Source organism: Lampris incognitus, chromosome 3, assembly GCF_029633865.1.
Source record: "Lampris incognitus isolate fLamInc1 chromosome 3, fLamInc1.hap2, whole genome shotgun sequence".
NCBI classification, from domain to species: domain Eukaryota; kingdom Metazoa; phylum Chordata; class Actinopteri; order Lampriformes; family Lampridae; genus Lampris; species Lampris incognitus.
This window is the reverse complement of record NC_079213.1, coordinates 36212295-36235019: the sequence shown is the minus strand read 5'-3', so window position 1 is coordinate 36235019 and position 22725 is coordinate 36212295.

The following is a 22725-nucleotide window of genomic DNA, read 5'->3' as shown; positions in this document are numbered from 1 at the left end:
ACGTTAAACAGGGTTTAACAAAGACATGTGGAACTTCCTGAAGATCGCGCAACTTCTCACTCTGTCAGTTACCTTTAAACAGAATTAAAATGCATATAAACCTTTACATCCCAAATACAATGGCATGGTGTGGCTTTATTCACGCCAACATTACCTTGTCATGCCTGTGTAACCCACATGATTACATGTACCCTGTGACGTATGTAAGTTCCACGAGTAGCCTCTAGGAGGCACACGAGCTACAGAGTTTAAACCATGCAAACAACCGTCGACAATAGAGAAGAGAAATACGGATATTTAGAAATACGGACAACTTTGACTATGGATACCTGAATTATTGATATTTGAACTACGGATATTTGAGCTACAGGACATTTGAACTACGACAAAAAAGATCCCTCCCACGAAGCTTCCTTGACAGATGATCTCCCGTTGAAGGAAGAAGGAAGACTCTTTTCTCTTGTGTTTTGTACGCTGCTGGAATCCTGACTGGTTTTTTAGTACCCCGAACAACCCCCCTTGCTACACCCTTTTGGAACCCTTGGATACCCCCTTTGGATTGCCCCCATCATCGCCCCGGATTTGGATTCATCATCATCGCCTCTACATTAACTTGCCCCTGTGATTGTGGTAGGATCTGGACATTGCACCTTGCACAGATTGGAAGACTGAATCATTTCCCCTTTTCTTTTCTTTATTATTTTCTTTGAGTGCACTCATACTTTATTTTGGATTATTTTCTTTAATTTGTTAGTGTAGAATATGGCTGCATGAGTAATATATTAGAAGGGTATAAAATAGAATATAGATAGATATAGACAATAAATAGAATATTAGGAAGAACTTTTAAAAAGTATAATAGAGTAATATATATATATATATATATATATATAACACATCTAATTTAGTATTGATATTGAAATAACTTTACTTTGAACTGTTGAAATAAATTGGTTTTTTTATTGTAAACTATACCCACGAGTGTGTGTGTTGTCTTTGGGGTGAGTACTAGAATCCGGTCTAGAAAAAAACCTACACCAATCTCCACTGAACTTAGACATTAGACTGTAAACTGTCCCTGCGCAAGCATAGGCCCATTCCCCTGTCGTGCAGGTTACACCTGCAATGGCGAACAGCGGTCGACGGCTCGCGCCCAAAATCACCGAACATCAACTCCAGTAGCGTCTAAATCAAACCATCTTGTCAAATTACCGACATACAATATTGTTTGGAATAATGTTACAGGTATATTTCACAAGATATTTACCCTTACTTACTACGGAGTCAGAGCCTCGTCACACCGCAATCTTCAGGCGCTCCACACAAGAAAAAAAAGAAAGAATACCCAAGATGCACTTGGATAACTTGCACGGAGTTACAATAAAAGTCCGCCACTGCCACTTACTGGTCAAAACATGCAATGACAACCAAAACTATAAAAATACACTCACAATCTGCCTCACAATTTAAATACATCAAATGACATTTTACATGGCTTGACAGTGTAACAATTACATATATTAACAGTTAAACTATACTAAATTTAGGTGGAAAATCATTTAACATATTTAACAGATTTACCACCCGGCTACATACTCCCCTGCAAATATAGTCAACGTCCTCGGTGACTACGAAACATGAACTGACTCAAATACTCCCTGCAAGGCCTTTTCAAAGAGAGCAGCACCCAGGCTTGTCAAAACCTTAGAGACCATGTCTGTGCTGACTGAGACTGCATTACAGGCTGACTTTGGCAGATGAAATGGGTTTGAATGAGATCCAGCCATTTCCCGCTTGCTTTTCCTAATGGCAGGTTTAGGTGCATAGGTTCTACGTCCTGCTCCACCAGCATCCTCTGTTAGTGCGGGCCTGTCCCTGTTTTCAATAATGGGCAAGTCACTGTCGCTAACGTTTGGATGCACATCATTAACACATTCTGTTTCTGTGCCACAATTTCTCATATCTGAATAACCTTCCTCAGGTCCTTCACCGTCACTCTCATCTGTGGGTGCTGTCACAGGTAAACTAACACTTTCTGCTGCAAGAGGCAGGTTAGGTACTTGCACAAGCCGGCGAGGGATGACTTCCTCAACAATAACAAAATCAGCCTCAGGTGACTCAGGCTCATCCTCAGCTACAGGCTGTGTAGTGGTCTGTAACCTAGTTCTAGTTCTTGGTTTGGGAACTGGTTTCGCACAAGGTCGCAACTCTGACCTATGAACTCTTTTAATGGGACCTCCCTCAAAAGGTTCAACAGTGTGTGTGGTACCCTGGATGTCAACTACCTTGTAGACTGTTGAGGTCCATGTGTCCTGAATCTTATGTCTACCTGGGGGTCTGTGACGTAGGAAAACCAACTGACCAATGTCCACAGGAGGACAATACACCTTCTCATTTTGCAGTGAGATCCTCTCAGCTGCCTTCTGCTCTGAGTACTCTCTGGCTCTCTCATGTGCCTGTCGGAGTCTCTCCTGATGAACAGACAACCAATCCTGTTTCCTGTCTGACACACACTCACGCCCTAATAAAGCATCTACTGGGAGATGTGGCTGTACCCCGAAAAGCAAATAATAAGGCGAGTACCCTGTGGTGGAATGAGGAGTGACATTATAGGCATATACTACTTCAGACAGATGCTCTGGCCAACGCTTTTTTTTCTCTGGTGGGAGTGTCCTTAACAAGTCATGGAGTGTGCGATTGTATCTTTCACACTGACCGTTTCCCTGTGGCCTGTAGGGAGTTGTCCGTGTCTTTTTAACCCCATAGAGTTTGCACAGCTCTGCTATAATTTCACTCTCGAAATTTCGACCTTGGTCTGAGTGCAGTCTCTCTGGGACCCCATATTTCATGAACCACTCCCTGAGCAAAACTTTAGCTGTAGTGTCAGCCTTCTGGTCTTTGGTAGCATACGCTTGTGTGAACTTTGTAAACACATCGGTCACAACAAGGACATTTTCACGGCCATCTGAAGCTGCCTCCAACACTGTAAAATCAACAGCCACCACTTCTAGAGGTCGGGAGGCCAGGAATGCCTGAACTGGAGCATGGATTTTTGGCTGAGGCATCTTGGTCAAAATGCACCGCTCGCAGTTTTTAACCCAGCTTTCCACATCCTCGCATAGCCCTACCCAAAAACACCTCCCTCTTAGCAAGTTTACAGTGCGCTCTATGCCCTGATGTCCCATGTTGTTATGTACATTTTCTAGAACTTGGTCCCTCAAACAACTAGGCACGAGTAACTGCCACACTTCTCCATGACGTGGGTCTGTGATAACCCTGTACAACAACCCTTCTCGTTGTTGTATGCATCTCCATTGTTTCAACAATCTTTTCACTTGACTAGACAGGGCTGCTCTCTCTCTGGGACATGGCCTCCTCCCCCGATCCCAAAATGCCCTAAACTCTTTTAGGGTGGGGTCACCGGCCTGAAAACCTACCAGCTCCTCTCTGGTATAACCTGGCAGTGTGGGGGTGTTGCCCTGTTTAGTACCTGTCTCACCAGACCTCGACTCCCCAGCACGGATCTGTCTCACTTTGTAACACTCCAGACCTCTTGAGACAAGACCAGGATCCAGAACTGTTCCTCGCTCAATCAGGTTACACACAGTGATACAGTCGTCAAAATCCGAGTCAGGGTCTGTTTCAGGCTCCCCTGCAAACTCCTGCCTAGAGAGAGCATCTGCGGCGGCATTACTGCAACCAGGACGGTACTTAACCTCGAAATCAAAAACAGACAGTTGCGCTACCCACCTCTGCTCTATAGCACCTAACTTGGCTGTCTTGAGGTGGCAGAGGGGATTGTTATCAGTCAGGACAACAAACTTTGAACCAAGCAAGTAACCCCTGAATTTTTCAGCAACTGCCCATTTTAAGGCAAGCAACTCCAACTTCATGCTACTATAATTTCGGTCATTCTTCTCAGCCTGGCGTAGTCTGCGGCTAGCATATGCTAGGACACGTCTGGTGTCACCTTGCTGCTGACACAATACAGCGCCTAATCCATGCTGACTAGCATCTGTCTCAACTACAAATGGTTGTGTGAAATCGGCAAAACCCAAAATGGGAGCAGAGGTAAGTTTTTCCTTTAACTGCTCAAAGGAAGAGTCACACTCTGGTGTCCACATATTACAAAACTGGTGACCTACTTTCCCTGTTTTTTTCACACCTGAACATTTGTTGACTAGGTCATGCAGTGGCCCGGCAATCTGTGAGAAGCCTCGAATGAATCTCCTGTAGTAACTACAGAAACCCAAGAACGACTGCAGCTCTTTGGCAGTGGTTGGGACCTTCCAGTTCTTAACAGCAGAGACCTTGGAGGGGTCAGTTCCTATACCTTCTGCTGACACCTGATGACCCAAAAACTTTACTGACTGTTGTAGAAAAGCACACTTCTGCAACTTCACCTTAAGGCCCGTCTCTGCCAGTCTCTTAAACACAGTCTCAAGTCTCTCCAAATGCTGCTCAAATGTCTCTGAAAAAACCGAGATGTCATCTAGGTAGACCAGGAGTATCTGAAAAATGAGATCATTCATAGTAACTTGCATAAGTCTCTGAAATGTAGCTGGACCGTTACAAACACCAAAAGGCATTCTCACGTACTCATACAGACCAAACGGTGTAGTAAATGCAGTCTTAGTCCGAGCTCTCTCATGCATAGCTACCTGGTGGTATCCGCTCGCCAGATCTATGGTCGAAAAGAACTTTGCCCCTCTCAGCGCATCAAAACTCTCATCAATTCTCGGGAGCGGGAATGCATCACGTCTTGTCTTTGAGTTGAGTTTCCTGTAATCAACACATAGCCTCAGACTACCATCTGCCTTTCTCACTAGTACTATGGGCGAAGCATAAGCACTAGAGCTTTCTTGAATGACCCCTTTTTTAAGCAGCTTGCCAATATGTTCCCTGACTTCACTGTACTGTGTGGGTGGGATTCGTCTGTATGGCTGTGTTACAGGTATGTCATCTGTCAGATGGATCTCATGTTGTACTTTGTCAGTGTGGCCTAGATCTTCATCTTCTGTTGCAAACACAAAAGAATACTTCTCCAGTAACAAAGTCAGCTGTGCTTGCTGTTCTGGGCTACCACAAAAATTGAGCTTGCCGAGAATTTCCTGCACATCTGTCGGTGTTTCGGGGTGTTCACTGATACTCACTTGTTCAGTGTCTGCTGAGATTCTCTGGAACTGTACCTCACAAAGCTCATCACTTTTCACACAGTCTACCTGAGTCAAAACCCCTAGCCTAGTCCGTGGCCCTAGCCAGATATCTTCATCAGACAAGTTCATGACTCGGACTGGAAAAATGTGATTGCCCGATGAAACCAAAGTAGGCACAACAACCAAACCTCCAGGAACGGGGACACCCACAGACTCCAGCAACAAAAAAGAACCATCCTCACTCACGGTCCTGAGTCCCCTAGCCATAACTGTAGCAGCAGATGAAGCAGGTATATGGACTACATCCTTACCAGCTACCCTAGCGAAAGAGAGTCTTTCTGTTGCATGTACTGCATGAAGATGATTAAAAGCCTCTCTCCAGTTTGAGTCAAACCTCTCCTGCAGTGTGGTGTCAAACTCAGTGTGTACTAGCTCTCTGCATTTTTTGACAATGTTCATCCCTATTAGACCTGGAACAGAGGAAGAGTGTTCAGAATCTTTAACTATCAGAAAACCTCGCTCTGGGATAGTCAGACCCATGGCTTCTACATCAAGCTCCACATAGCCCATATAGGGTATGTCTAATCCATTAGCTGCAGTGATCTTTAACCACTCAAATGCCGGGTGAATGTCTTCACCTCAACAGTTTTACATTCTCCGACTGCACGCTCTAAGATCCTGCTTCTGTCTGGAGTCTCTTTTGGTGAGCCAGCTTCCTCCCCTCGAGTTGTGTGGCTCATGACAACTGAGGGTGCGAGTTTTCCTGCACTACATAAGAACTAGGTGTTGCGTCCCCTTGACCCCCTCTGGCCTGTGAGCATTTTCTTGCAATGTGACCTATGCCTCTACACTTGAAACAGATAGGCTGACCATCTGGTGTGAACTTTGGCTGGGGTCTAGGTCGTGGCTTGGGCTCTAGGAATGTCTGTTGAGTGCTGCGCTTACTCAGTTCACCTACAGCAAAGGCTAGATCAGCGAGTGTTTTGCCTAACTCTGCTAGCTGTTTTTCTTGATGGGCTACTGCTCTCCGAACATCATTTAATGCAATACCTTGGTCATTGTTTGTTTTAATAATAGAGCACTGGGTTTCCGGAACCTCTGATGTAACTTGGTTGCTCTTTATGACCCTGGGACGATGAGACCTGCTGTCCTCCATCTCCCACAGGAGGGCCTCGTTCCTCACATCTAGAAGACTGCTCTCTGGTTTGTCCCTAACCATTTTCCTGAGTTCACGCCTGAGTGCTGCTTCTCTTAAACCCTCAATAAACCGGTCTCTGAGCAGTTTTCTCATTAGGTATTACATCTGTGGACTGTTTCACTACAGAGCTCAAAATCTGGGATAGTGCATGGGAGTAGTCACGGAGGTCTTCTCCATCAGTTTGGTTACGGTTGTAAAAGGTCTGCAAAAGCTGTGTGGAACTGCGCTTTTCCCCAAATGCATTGCTCAGGTAAGAGTATAAATCACTGGGCCCCACTGACTGACCCCTCATGCATAGTCGCACCTCTTCCAATGCAGGGCCATGCAATAGAGATAGTATATAGTCACATTGTTCTTCTGTTGTTTGCTCTCTGTATCTTAAAACCCTTTCAACCTCTTCAATAAACTCTTCGACAGATCTCCTGTCTGTACCACATTCCCCACTAAATGCTTGGATCTGGCGTTCTCTTGGAACGTAGATGTATGAACGTGTGGGTGCACTGTTATCACTTGCTCTCTGAGCCCTTGCTTCACCATTTAACCTGGTGAGCTCATCTCGCAGTCTGGCAAGCTCTTGCATGGTGGTCTGCATTTCTTTTGTAGCACCTTCACCTATACCCATTATGGCACCTGAGGTGTGGCCATTATCATTACGTGAACTCCCTTCATCACCAGAATCACTAGACATAATGATATATTAATCTTTACTCAGTCCAGTATAAATGAGGATATTTAGTTCAAAACCTGGTTCAAGGATACTACAAGGACAGTCTTTAACTTGGAGCCTTGCTGGATCTTGGTCTTTGTAGCTGAAGTTAGCGCTGGAGTCCTCTGCGCTGGTACGGCTGAGTCGTGTGAAACAGGAAGCACCAGAACCTCTTAGATGCCCTCACGTCGTCTCTCGCTGGTCACCACCTCCACAGCAGGATGGCTTCAGACTCAACACCAACGAACGTCACCAGCAATCTTCACCACTGCCGTATTTTTTTTAAAGTAAAAATAAGCCACTCTGTTGCCAATTTTAAAAAAAAATGTTTTAGCTACACCCCACTCCTGGTACCAAAATTATGTAGCCCGTGGAATTAGATACCACACAGGACACAATTACTTCTGGGGTTCTTGTAGCTTTAATTTTATTGTTTGAACCTTTGAATGCAGATCGTTTTACTGAGTGCATACATTCCTGTGCCTTTCGAGCAAACAGCTCATAAATGTTCACAGATGTGGCAAGTTTAACAGAAAAGATTTTAAAAAGGGAAATAATAAATACAAAATACGGTGCAAAATACGGCAGTGGACTATGTACGTTAAACAGGGTTTAACAAAGACATGTGGAACTTCCTGAAGATCGCGCAACTTCTCACTCTGTCAGTTACCTTTAAACAGAATTAAAATGCATATAAAACCTTTACATCCCAAATACAATGGCATGGTGTGGCTTTATTCACGCCAACATTACCTTGTCATGCCTGCAATGGCGAACAGCGGTCGACGGCTCGCGCCCAAAATCACCGAACATCAACTCCAGTAGCGTCTAAATCAAACCATCTTGTCAAATTACCGACATACAATATTGTTTGGAATAATGTTACAGGTATATTTCACAAGATATTTACCCTTACTTACTACGGAGTCAGAGCACTGTCACACCGCAATCTTCAGGCGCTCCACACAAGAAAAAAAAGAAAGAATACCCAAGATGCACTTGGATAACTTGCACGGAGTTACAATAAAAGTCCGCCACTGCCACTTACTGGTCAAAACATGCAATGACAACCAAAACTATAAAAATACACTCAATCTGCCTCACAATTTAAATACATCAAATGACATTTTACATGGCTTGACAGTGTAACAATTACATATATTAACAGTGAAACTATACTAAATTTAAGTGGAAAATCATTTAACATATTTAACAGATTTACCACCCGGCTACACTTATAAATGGCGCTTACAACAGAGTCCGCAGATCACAGAGTCCGCTAAATCCATTGTTGGGGCAAGCTCAAGGCTGGGAGATTGGAGCTGGTCAGACATGAACTTTGTGATGCGGAGCAGATCCTCGAAAAGCGTGAGAAGCAAGGCAAACTGTTCATCAATAAGTCCACTCACGGCTCTGGCCTCAGTTTTCCTCCGTGCAATGGACTGAGACATGACAGCCACGAGTGTTGCTCTAACTGCAGGTAGTGATTTGCGGAGAGCCATCAACGCTACGTACTGACAGGCCCAGCGTGTGTCGGATAGGCTCTTAAGTTCGACTGGCTGTGCAGTTTCCATTTGTCTCTGTTCCTTCATAAATATGTCATGAGCGACCGAGTTGGAGAAAAAGTTGTGCAACATTTGTACACTTAGTCTGTGCGCATGGCAGTGGACGTACAGTGCACCTGGCGCCTCCTATTTAAATTTCTGCTGTACTCCGTTCTTGCACCCCGACATGACGGCAGCCCCATCATAACACACATGTTTTGGTCAATGTTGCACTGGCCGAGGGTCTGTTTGATGCTTTTCAGAAGCGAGTCGGCATCCAGGCATCGGCGTGCGTAAAGTGCAGGAATTCCGCACGCACTTCTTCTCCTTTTAAATACCGCACAACAATGGAAACTTGTTCAGTTTTACTGATCTTTGCTTTCGCCAACCAATAGGGCGAAACGTTCAGCCTCCCTGATTTCATCACTTATTTCTCCTCTCACCATATCAGCCATTATTCGAAACATCTCGTTTTGGATGTCTTTGTGTGTGTATTTGGCGTTTTTGGGTTGTCAATCATTTTCTTTGCCACCGTCTGGTCAAATTTGCCAATTAAGTTTAGCGGCTCCACAAAGTTCCCCTTATTTTCAGACCCCTCATCCTCCCGATGACCTCGCTGAGCAATGCCTTGACATGCAGTATAACGTAGGGACATCACAGCAGCTCTCATGTACTCACGGTTTTCTTTCATGGTTCTTGAATGATCAGCGTCAATCATATTTTCCACTCTCGAGCCATCTTTTGTTACCAGTTTAAACTCAGCCCATGCCTCTATGGCAGTGGTACTCACAAATATTCTTAGGAGAGCCACTTATGAGTAAGACCATTCCTCAAAGAGCCACAGAGCTTGCAAAACATTTCGCAAATACAAAGCTACACACATAGGCTATACATCTACCCATGATCCCACGCTGTTACGTAGCCCAAGTTCTTTGACGTATCTTAAGTATGCTGCCATCTGCTGGATAATTCATTTCAATGTGCTAAAACAAAACACAAACGGAACCTATATAGTCCATGGGCCAGAGCCCAAAATTTCCTATTTCGGTACACTCAAGGTGGCAAAACTTACTTATAATTTTTGAAAGGATCCATGTCTGTAGATGATATTTTGGTATGATAACCATTCCTGAGTGGCAGCTGTATCACAGTTATCAGCTCATGAAGTTAACCACCCCCTAAAGTAAATTGCATTTTAGACGCTGGGGCATATCCTGGTTTAGCCTCATGGTCAGGACATTTTTCAATGTTCTATAATATTGTCTTTGGTATCATTTTAAAGGGGACTTTCTTAGCTTTCATTCAAGCCCTGTTGTGGATATTTCTCACAAATATAGAGGTCACTTGAGCTCTTCAACCCGTCAATAACACACATCTTTCTGCAATGTTCGCCTAAACTATATACTTTCTTTTAGCCCTGTGGCATCTAGGAATATCAGGGACACAAAACACAAAAACTGGAATACTCACAGGACTGTAAAGATTCAGGAAATGTATAATATACCCATACTATTTCATTGTGTGAGGTGATTGTGAACCTTAAATTAGAAGGGCATTATTACTAAGAAACTAACTAGACCAAAGCCAGTTAGTCCATGGGTCAGACCAGATATCGATATCACCCAAGGTGACACAACTTCACTGGTGCCATTTTATTTGGTACACTAACAGAAGTAAAATGATACATGATAACCTTTCCAAATGAGCAGCTATTTCATTTTTCTTTCAGGAAACCTGTTTCTGTGCCTCTCACGATTGTGTATTTGCCCAGATTTTTACAAATATAGCATTTCAACACCCCTGGTACTGATTAGCCTAGCTTAAACTCTGGGACAGTTCTTAGTTGGCCAACAACCAAGGATAACCAGTACTGTGTACTTCCATTCATTGTGCTAAGCTAGGCTAACGTGCAGCCAGATAGCTTTCTACTAAACACATATAGAGGAAACTGGTATCTATCTTCTTGTCTCACTCTGGAGAAGATTGTAAGCTAATTTCCCATAATGTTAGCATGTTCTTTTAATGTATATGTTAATATGATTAGTTAAAGTGGCTACGAGGAACTTTCATCTTGTGTTGATTTTAGCGGCCTCATGTGGACAAAATACAGCTGTTGCATAGCAACTAGGTAATGTATCTATTTGTGGCTATGTAAGATAAATAATGGTAATATGACGCTGGTGAAGCAAAGTAAACTTTGTTTTAGTAGTGTTCATACACCTAAGTTACATGTATTTGTTTGTATGTGGCAGGTGAAAACTGACTGAATATGGCCACTGGTGAACAAGCAAGTTTTTACCCAATACCAAAGCGCCCACGGGTGGAGTGCATTATCCACTGTTCTGATGATACAGATAAGCTGGTTTCACTACAAAGTGTCGACTCATGGAGAACTCTGCTCAGGGCAGCTCAGATACGAAATCATGCACCAGTTTTGAAACTGGCAAAAGACATTCCTGAGGGACAGATTCCAGCAATCTACTACCACAGAAAGTGTCGCAGTATCTTCACTATGAAGCAAATTCTTGATGGCCTCCTTGCAAAAGAAAAGAAAAGTTGTGTCTCTGCTGAAGAGAAACAATCTAAGAGAGTAGCTCGACATGCTCCAAGTACATCTAGGACTTATGATGCAGAGTGCATATTTTGTCAGAAAAACAGCAAATATTCCAAGAGACAGAATACGAGAGAAGTACTGGTGCAGTGTCGAGAACTGCGAGCTGATGCAAAGATCAGGAGTGCAGCCACAAAGAAAAGGGACAGCAGAATCCTTGCCATTGTGAGTAGAGACCTTGTAGCAACTGAAGGGCACTACCACAGGTCATGCTATAGACTTTACACCAAAGAAGAGGTTTCCAAAGGAGAGGTTGCCAGCAATGAAGATGATGATGCTGCAGCCCAGTATGAAGCTGCTGTTAATAAGGCATACAATGAGCTGTTCCTCTTCATCAGGATGGAGCTTTTTGGCAATCCTCAAGTGATGACAATGACTGATCTCTCTTCTAGACTGGTAGCTTCAATGAACTCCCAAGGCATTGCCCAAGTCAAGGAATCAACCAAGAAGCACATAAGGCGAAACCTGGAGAGTGAGTTTGCTGGAGCCTTGCAGATATTCCCTGATGAGAAAGGAAAATTCCTCCTCTATCCCGATAACTTGTCCATGAGGGAACTTGCCAAAGAAAATCAGTCTCTCAAAAGGGAGCTGCAGACCCTGAAAAGTGTCAGTGCACAAGATGTTATAGCCAAAGCAGCCATCAAATTGAGAGCAGACATTAAAAGTCAAGATGTTCCTCAAACCTGGCCGCCTGAAGTCAAACCAGAAGCAGAATGTCCTACCATTCCAGAGTCGCTCATTATCTTCCTGTACTCTCTACTCACAGGCTCAAATGATCCTGATCATGCATCCCAGAGAGTGCAGTGCCTTCTGCAGTCATTTGGCCATGACATAGTATATGCAGTGACATGTGGAAATACCAAGCCTTCCAAGCACATTGTTCTGCCATTCAGTGTCAAATCGTTGACAGGAAATGTAGAGTTGATAAACATCCTCAACCGACTTGGTCACAGTGTGTCCTATTCACAGATGGAAGAGATCAACACTGCCCTGTGTCTCCAGAAACTCTCATCATCAGGGAGTGGCATTGCCCTTCCAGCTAACATCCATCCTGGCATATTCACAACTTTAGCCTGGGACAATATCGACCGTCTTGAAGAAACTGTCAGTGGTGAGGGAACATCTCACAGAGTCAATGGGATTGCTGTGCAAGCAAAGCCAGTCAACCCACTTCCTGTCCAACCCATGCCCACTGTTCCCAAAACAAAGAAGAGAAGCATTGATGGACCCCTACCAATGTTACCAACTTACAATGCTGGACAACGGGTAGGGCCACCACAAAGCAAAAAGTCAGATGCCGATACTGCAGCCAATACTAAGCTTGCCAGAGAGAAAAACCTTCTTTGGGTCCTAGCACGCATGTCACAACAAGAAGAACAGTCAGTCAGCAGCTGGACAGGCTTCAACATCCTGACACGAGGAGAGATGACGGTCATCCCCGACAATATAGGCTATCTGCCTACCATCAATGCTCCAGCGACACAAATGTCTACTGTCAACGAGATGCTTAACCAGTCACTGAGCATCATGCAGTGCTTAGGCCTGAGGAAGATTGTCTGTGTCTTTGACCAAGCCCTGTATGCGAAGGCTGTCGAGATCACATGGAAACACCATGACAAGTTCCATGATATCATCATTAGGCTTGGGGTATTCCACACCATCTGCACACTGCTGGCAATAATAGGAAAGCGTTTCCAAGATGCTGGACTCAAAGACCTCTGCCTTGAGTCTGGCATGATTCAGAAGGCTCAATTGCTGGTGTTATGGATGGCCGCAAGTACAACAGGGCAGTGCGACTACACAAGCTCCTGTATGAGGCTCTCATGCGACTGACCTTGAATGGTTTCCTGTCCTGGTTGGAAGAAACTCACAGGAATGACGTGGTTCACCTGAATGAGACACTGAAGACCATTGACAGCCTTGGGAAAGAAGTCTCACAACATGCTTTGAAGGAGGTCCTCGAGAACAGCTCTTGTACACGCATCATGGATCTATTTGAAGTCTACCGTGAGTTCCTTAGAGGTGGAAACGGCAGCCTCTCGAACTTCTGGATGTCCTATTTGGACATGGTTGAAATCTTGTTGGGGCTCATCCGAGCATCCAGAGAGGGAGACTGGATGCTACACTTGGCTAGCATTCGAGCAATGATCCCATGGTGCTTTGCTTATGACAGGATGAATTATGCACGCTACCTCCCCTACTACTACGCCCAGATGTCTGAGCTGCCCATCACACACCCAGATGTGTACACAGAATTCATGGAAGGAGGCTTCTCAGTCCAACTGGGCTCCACCAATCCCTTTGGCCGAAACCCTGTTGACCAAGCTATAGAAGAAACGGTGAACAAAGACACCCAAAAAGCTGGAGGGACAAAGGGATTCAGCTTGAAGCCAGGAGCTGTGACCAAATATTATCTCACAGCTGAGTATAGAAGCATGTACCTCAGACAGCTGAGAGACCTGACAGGTCAAGGCAGGTGCAAATGGTCTCATCCAGATCTACAGAGTCCAAGAATCAAGAGAGATGAAGCAGATGTCCAGTCTCTCATGGACCTTATGGAGAATAACTGGCTCAATCCTATGTCCCCTGATGAGATTGATTTGGTTAGCCTCTCCACTGGCAACATGGCTCCACCTGATGTGACCATAGATCTCTTGAGAGCTCTTGAGAAAGGAGAAGAGGCCTACCAAGCATTCCAGCAAACAAGGTTAGATGCAGACCCACCACCTGTGAAATTCCACGACAAGATGACCAAGCAAAGTCTGAAAACATTCTCCAATGTCAGCACAAAACAAGCTCATGGAAAGAAAGCACAGGATGTGGTTCTGAAGGCAGATAGGAACCTTTTCAGTCACATGATCCTGGTGGCTGAAAGCAGGAAGGTGAATCTGAAGGATGTCCTTGCCTACCCATTGGGCCCACTACCATGGGCACTGGCAAATGCTGATGGGTCCTTACGAAAAACAAACAAGGCTGCACTTGCCAGAGAGCTTGAAAAGAATGTATCTCCTGCAGAAGACATCCCAATCCCATCTACTTCCCTCATTGATGGGATGAGCCTGGTCCAAAAAATGAATGGCAACAACAAAACCTTTGCACAGGTGGCAGAGTCAGCCTTGACCCAGGTCCTCCATGAGGGAGCACAGAGTGGGAGGATTGATGTTGTTTTTGATGTCTATCACCAGACTTCGATCAAAGATGCTGAACGACTGAACCGGTGTGGAGACATCACTCTCCAGTACAAGAATCTTGCAGGGGGACACCACGTCCAGCAGTGGAGAAAATTTCTGTGCAGTTCCTCCAACAAGACCAGTCTCATCAAGTTTCTGGTGGAAGAGTGGAAACTCCCACGATACAGAGCTATGCTGCATGGCAAGGTGTTGTACATGACCTGTGAGGAAACCTGCTACAAGTTGACAGAAGATGGGTGTGAGGAAGCAGCAGAACTGCACTCCACACATGAAGAAGCTGACACCCGTCTGCTCCTGCATGCATTGCATGCAGCAAATGCGGGCTCAAAGTCAGTTATCATCACAGCTGAGGACACTGATGTCATGGTGCTTTGTCTTGGCTTCCAGAAGGACATCACCTGTCCCATCTACCAGAAGTGTGGGACTCAGAACCGCACACGGTTTGTCGACATCACCAAACTGGCAAGTTCACTTGGAGACAGCATCTGTGACAGCCTAATTGGCTTACATGCCTTCACAGGCTGCGACACTGTCAGTGCATTCGCTGGTCGAGGGAAGCTGAATGCCCTGAAGATAGTGAGAAAGCACACTTCCTGCCAAGAGACTTTTAGTCAACTGGGACAGACATGGAATGTGAGTGATGAGCTGTTCCAGAAAATTGAGCAGTTCACCTGTCGGATGTATGTTGCTAATAGCAGCACTGCTGAGGTGAACAAACTGTGTTACCAGCTCTTCTGCGCCAAAAGGGGAGAGGTTGGGTCCAGCCAGCTGCCACCATGTAGAGACTGTCTCTTTATGCATGTTCAACGAGCCAACTATCAGGCAGCAATATGGAAGTGCTGTCTGCAGGCTAACCCTGTGGTGCCAAGCCCTACTGAGTATGGATGGACAGACGATGAAGGCAAGCTGGCCATTTACTGGATGCGCTCCCCACCTGCACCAGATGTGGTCTTGGAAATGCTAACATGCAAGTGTGTGCATTCATGCAAAATGCCAAGCTGCATGTGCCTGTCAAATGGACTTCCATGCACAGACATGTGCAGGTTACAGACCTGCAGTAACCAAAAACAGCAGGATGGTCCAGAACTGGACTTTGAACTTGGGGAGTCAGATGATGAGAGAAACGAACAGTTTGATGAATGACAGTGTGATGATTCTGATGGTATTACTGTGGTAGTAGTCTATTGATGCACAGGAGGTTGATTCTGGACTTGGTTACCCAGAGCTTGATAACAATAATGTAACCATATTCACATATACCCATTACCCTACCCATTACCATTACATATACCCACTAATGATATGGGATTACATGTATCATTGACTAAGTATATGTAAATGTCAATGTTGTTTAAAATATTAAAATAGTTCATTACCTCACTATGGTATTCCTTTTTATCATGTATTTTGATTGTGTATTTAAACAAATGTATAGAGACCAGTTTGTGACCTAACTGGCTTTGGTCTAGTTCTCATTTAAGGCTCACAATCACCTCGCACAATGAAATAGTATGGGTATATTATACATTTTCTGAATCTTTACTGTCCTGTGAGTATTCCAGTTTTTGTGTTTTGTGTCCCTGATATTCCTAGATGCCACAGGGCTAAAAGAAAGTATATAGTTTAGGCGAACATTGCAAAAAGATGTGTGTTATTGACGGGTTGAAGAGCTCAAGTGACCTCTATATTTGTGAGAAATATCCACAACAGGGCTTGAATGAAAGCTAAGAAGGTCCCCTTTAAAATGATACCAAAGACAATATTATAGAACATTGAAAAATGTCCTGACCATGAGGCTAAACCAGGATATGCACCAGCGTCTAAAATGCAATTTAGTTTAGCGGGTGGTTAACTTCATGAGCTGATAACTGTGATACAGCTGCCACTCAGGAATGGTTATCATACCAAAATATCATCTACAGACATGGATCCTTTCAAAAATTATAAGTAAGTTTTGCCAGCTTGAGTGTACCGAAATATCGTCTGGCCCATGGACTAATAGAAGTAAGTTATATACGTTCTTACTGTTATCAGTGGATCTATTTGAGGCGCAAAACAAAGCCTCATGAGCCGCATGCGGCTCGCGAGCCGCGTAAAGAGTAACACTGCTCCATGGCAAACCTGTGTGCCAAACTCCCATTGTGCTTTTTAAAAGCTGTTGTTGGGTTCTTCCCATTTTTATATCATTCACGAGTAAAGGCTGGCTCGGAAGGGAACCGCTCCCCACCACCACCCAAAAAATGTCGACAGGCGAAGCACAACGCTGAGTCCTTCTCGATCGACTATTCCATCCAGCTGTAGATGTCAAACCAGGCAGCATTAAAATATCTTTGCTGGCTACCCATTAGCCGTGAAAGGTAATTTTTCCTGATTGGGCACTGGGGTCCATCCCCAGGTCGTTGGCTAATGTCACTAACGTTAGCTCTACTAGCACTTGGATTAGCATGGCTAGTGACCTCGGTCGCTGGCAGTGCCTGGTGGTGCAACTCCCTCTCCATCTCCTCTTCCTCTTGCTGATCTTCTTTCTCCTCTTCTTTCTCATCTTACATCTCCTCTGCTCCTTGCCCATCTTGTTTATCTTCAAGGTGGCAGGTGGAGGAAGCAGGCTCCTGCTGCAGCTCCTTCTCCTCTTCTCTCTCACTTGTTGTGCTCGGGCCCGGCACCTCTTCCGTCCGAGGACGTAGTGTAAAGTTTTGAAATAATAACTCAAATACCACGAAGCTGCGTTTTGGAATCTTTAGTGAAACATTGGTATAATGACAACGGTACATCTGCTAGTGTATCTGCTAGTCATGGCATACTAACACTCCTCTCTCACTCCGCTACTTCCGGGCTTAACGTGAACCAAGAACGTCTCACATTTACGACACTTTAACCTAGAGCGCTCCCTTGTGACCAGAATAAACATTAAAACTAACACCAGAAACATTACTAAAACATGTTACAAAGCATGGACATTACAATCCTCCTTTCCTTACTTCTTTTTTAAACAATAACTATTAACCAGTCCAACTCAAACTTTCTCTTGCATTATACCTTTTAGTCAGTTCACTTTCAAGTCAGTGAGGTATGACGGGGGTGTTCTGTTTACCCTGACTGGGTATCTCTGAACAAGTGACTGTGGCCCAGGGGGCTTAGGGGCTAAGGTCTCTGGGATTTGTTCAGGGTGGATTTCGGTCCAGTCCATGCCTTTCAAACCACATTGCTGAGCGTGGTGATTTTCAGCCACCGGGAGGATCTTGAAGTGGGATGAGTTTCTGGTGATGACATGGTCATTGTGTTTGGCTGTCACCATGGAGCCTTTGATGGCGATGACCCTGTATGGGCGGGGATTGTAAGCAGGGCATAGCTTCCCTTCCTTCTTTTGATGACACAGGACCCTGTCGCCTACTTTCACAGCCAAAGGAGCAGCATGGCGCATCCTGTCAGCATTATGTTTCATCCTGTTCTTTGCCACTGCATCTGCTTGTCATAGCTTTGCATCAGCCTGAGACTGGAAGGGAAGAGGAGATTCAGGCAGCTTGATTCTGAGGGTCCTACCGAACAGCACATCTGCAGGCGCCATTCCAGTTGAGCAATGAGGTGTGGCATGGTAGTTGCGGAGGTATGCGTAGAGAGTCTGTTTCCATGGGCGACTGTCAACGTGGGCAGCACGTATGGTCTTTTCAAGGGTACGAATGAAGCGTTCAGCCTCAGCATTGGCCTGAGGCCACATCGGAGTTATCTTCCTATGCCTGAAACCAAAGTATGTAGCGAAGTCTGCATATTCCGAGCTTTGGAAGGGTGGGCCGTTGTCAGTTTTGACCTCCAGTGGAATTCCCAGTGTAGAGAATATTTTGTCGCGTTTAGGGATCGTAGCTCTGGCTGACGTGGACTGCAGAATCTCTAACTCTGGATACCTGGAGTATTCATCTATGACCACCAAAAGGTAATCACCAGAAGGGAATTTGACCACAGAAGTCCACACCAATTTTTCCCCATGGTGACGATGGTAGCTCAGACATGCGGAGAGGTTCTTGCGTGTGATTAGGCACAACAGCCTGGCATGGGACGCAGCCAGCTATCATGGTTTCTACTTGTCTGTCAATGCCAAAGAACCAGACTTTCTCTCTGATCAACTTCTTAGTTTTGACCACCCCCTGATGGCCTTCGTGTGCCAGTGACAAGGCCCTGATTTGTAATGAATGAGGGACAACGATCCTTGTGCCTTGTAGCCTTCTTTGATGAGTCGAATGACTTCGCACAGAGTGGGGTCAGTTTTGGTTGCCTCTTGAATTTCACTGAGTCATTGCCTTAGGGACAGCATTTGCTGTAACAAAGTTGACATATTCTTCCGCTTGTCTGTCATTGTCTGAAATGTCATAAGAGATATGTGTTACTCGTGCAGGGTGGCATGACATATAGTCTGCCAGGTTGTCCTTACCAGACTTGTAGCACACTGTGTAGTTGTAAGGCTGCAGACATCGACTCTAGCATTCTATATGAGCAGGTGGCTTGGATTTGGGGTTGTTGAAAATCCACTCCAACGGTTTGTGATCACTGATAAGTGTAAAGGGTGCTCCATAAAGGTATATGTGAAAATGTTCACAGCCCCACACAATCGCAAGTGCTTCCCGTTCTGTTTGTGAGTATTTTTGTTCAATGGGGGACAGCGCTCTACTTGCATAGCTTATCACTCTAGCTGGTTCATTTGGGCAATTCCTTTGTGGCAACACAGCCCCAAGACCTACTGGACTTGCGTCACCTACCAGTTCAGTTAGTCTGTGTGGGTCAAAGTAGGTCATCACAGCATCACTTGTTAGACTTTGTTTCATCTCATCGAGAGACCTCTGGTGCTTTTCTGCCCAGGTCCAACGAACAGTCTTTTTTGTAAGTTCTCTCAAAGGTTGGGTTATTGTGCCAAAATCCTTGATGAAACGGGCACTGTAATTTGCCATGCCCAGAAGACTGCGGACCTCACTGGCATTAGTCGGAGCAGTAGCGCCGTGAAGCGCCTGAACCTCCTTGGGATCCGAAGAGAATCCTCCATCTGAGAATGTGTATCCAAAGAAGTCCAGAGTGGTTTAAGCGTATCAGCACTTGGCCTTGTTGAGAGTTAGGTTCTTCTCCCTCAGTCGCTGAAAAGTTTCTCCAAGAGCTTGGTCATGGGCAGCTCGTTTTCCCAAACACTAATATGTCATCACTTAGGTTGATCACTCCTGGGATGCCATCCAGGGCTTCTTGAATGGCATTTTGGAACACCTCTGCAGCCAATGAAACTCCAAAGTTCAGTCTTTTGTAATGTCGCAGCCCTACATGGGTGGAGAATGTTGTGATATATCGAGAGGATGGCTCTAGTTCTAGCTGATGATACCCACTGTTAAAATCTAGCTTTGAAAAGAACCTGGCTTCATTGAGTGATTGTATCACATCATCTACTGTACGTGTGAGATGTCGTTCTCGTTCGATGGCCTGATTTGATATCCTCATGTCCGCACAAATGTGCACTGCTTCTGGGTCTTTTGGTTTTGGAACAGGAACGATTGGAGAGACCCAGGGAGTGGGACCATCCACCTTCTCGATGATGTCAAGGTCCTCTAGACGTTGCAGTTCAGCCTCAATTCGCTTCCTTACATTAAAAGGTACTCTTCTGTGAGGTTGTGTGACGGTAGGACATCTCTCTTTATGTGCAACTTGACATGAGAGTCATTCAGTTTTCCTATCCCCTGAAAGAGGCCAGCATACTCAGTGAGGAGATCATCCACTGCCCTCACTTCTGTCTGGTTTGAAGTTCTTGTGGGCTGCTCTGGCTGTTGTGGAGATGTGTGAAGAGCATTGGTGATTTTGATTAGTCCCAGTTGACTGACAGTGTCATAGCCCAGCAGACTGCCATTGTTTCATTGTAGCACATGGAATGTTGCATTTGTGAAGTGCGGTTTGGATTCGACCAGTGAGGTGAATATTCCTAGGGCTGGCAGTGGTGTGTGTGAACCATAAGGAAATATGGAAACCATGCATTTGGTGAGTCAGGGCTTCTGTCTCAGTCTCTGGTAAGTTGTTTCATCGATGATATTCACAGTTGCCCCTGTATCAAGCATCACTTTTATATTGCAGACACTAACCTTTATCGTTGCATGTGGGAGATTTGCTTTTGATTGGGAGACTGTGTACAGGTACTCCTCAGAAGATTGCGTGCCTGCGTTGTTTGTTTCTTGAGATGTGATGCCACTGTTTCCACTGGTGTGTACATAATGCACTTCATGTCGACATCTGATGTCCCCTTGTGGCCGCTTAGAGCGACAGCATTTTGTGAAATGTCCTTGTTTTCCACACGCACTGCATGTTTTCCCCCGGGTCGGGCACGGCATTTCTTCACGGTGGGGAAAGATACCAGAGCAGTTGTAGCATCTTTTCTTTACAGCTCCCCTCCCCACGTCTACTGCCAGAACATCTTCCCTTAGATTACTTTGAGCTGCACGTTGTTGTGTTTGTTCCATCCCCGATGCTTGAATCTCCACTAGTGCCATGGCTCTACCGAGTGAGAGGAGTTCGGTCAACGTCATCTCTGATTTCTGTAGCGCGTGACGCTGCAGGTTATGACATGTGCACGTTTGAATGATCATAGTTTTGATCTCTTTCAACATCAGGAAAGTCGCAAGTTGCTGCTAATTGCCGCAGCCTGGTGTGACAGGAGTCGAGTGTTTCCCCTGCTAGTTGCTTGGCTTGTCTGAATTTGTAGGTCTCGTAGACTATGTTGATTTTAGGGGAGAAGTACTCAACTCAGTTTATCTTTTGCTCGTTTATAGTCCTTTGTTTCCCCGGTGTCAGTGAGTGTATCAAAGATGTCCTGTACGCCTTCCCCTGCATCATGTAGAAGCATCGCACGCTTTCTTGTGTCATCCTTTACATCCAGAGCAACTACCAAGTTTTCAAAGCGTTGTAGCCACTTCTTCCAACGGACGGCTGAGTTCTGTTGGTCACTTATATCAAAGGCAGGGAACGACGGCAATGCAGCAGCCATGTTAGTGGAAAAAAATGTGAATCCTCGTCGCCAGTGTAAAATTTTGAAATAATAACTCAAATCATGACGCTGTGTTTTGGAATCTTTAGTGAAACATTTGCATAACGACAATGATATATCTGCTAGTGTATCTGCTAGCCATGGCATACTAACGCTCCTCTCTCACTCCGCTACTTCCGGGCTTGACGTGAACCAAGAACGTCTCACATATACGACACTTTAACCTAGAGCGCCCCCTTGTGAGCAGAATAAACGTTAAAACTAACACCAGAAACATTACTAAAACATGTTACAAAGCATGGACATTACAGACGTTTAAAGACAAATCTATCCATTAGCCTAATGTTCTTGATTTATTAACTTAGCCTATATATTTATTTAGTATTTCGCCTTACCGGCAAGCGGCTTCTAATTTTACAGCGTAAAGGTCCTTACACACCTAGCGCGATTAATTCGCGCGATTAATTCGCAAATAATAAAATGAACTCCGATGAATGAAGATGTGCACAGTTTTGATTTTTGCGACTCGCCGGCGACAACATCAGTTTGACCAATGGTATTGCTCGTTGTACGTCAACGTCACGGGCCTGAGGAGAGCCTGACGTCGTGAGGTCGTTGAAAACGACAATCGGGGCAGGTCTTATCGTACTTGTCTCGGAGAACAATGTCTTGTTTGATAAACGTAATGTCAGTTATAATGACAACGGTGTGAAAGACAACACATACAGATAGTCCAGTTAAAGCAGCCTAGACAACTGTAGGATATCGACAGATAAACAGAGTCACATCTTGCCTCAGACACACTGCCAGGTGCTGGTCTGGGTCTACCGGCGCTCCTCGGACGTTGGTCCTCTGCCTACAGGTGTGAGGCCCTAGTGCTGCCAACAGCGCCTCAGACTGAGCCACAGACATCCTGAAGTAAGTCCTGATGCGACCATAGTGCAGGTGTGAGGACGTAGTGTAGTAGACCAACAGCGCTACCTAGTGGTGGTTAAGCTAGGCTCTCATATACCCCGGATGTTGACTGCAATAAAGAGGACAAGACGTTGGGAATTGGTCTTCGGCTCAAATCACTGTTATGGATATATTAGCAGTATAGGATACATCCAGATAATATAGCGAATATATTACAGTGGCGACGACGGATGGGATACCTTTAATGTGAGAAGGTAATCCCAGTAGTTAATAAAAGCGGACGAAGCAACGTGACGCTACAAGCTAGCTTACAGCCAGCTAGCAAGAAAAGACTAGCTAGCCAAGCCAAGCACAAGCATGGCGCATTTCATCGGCAATATTGCTGAATACAAGGAAGGTAAAGA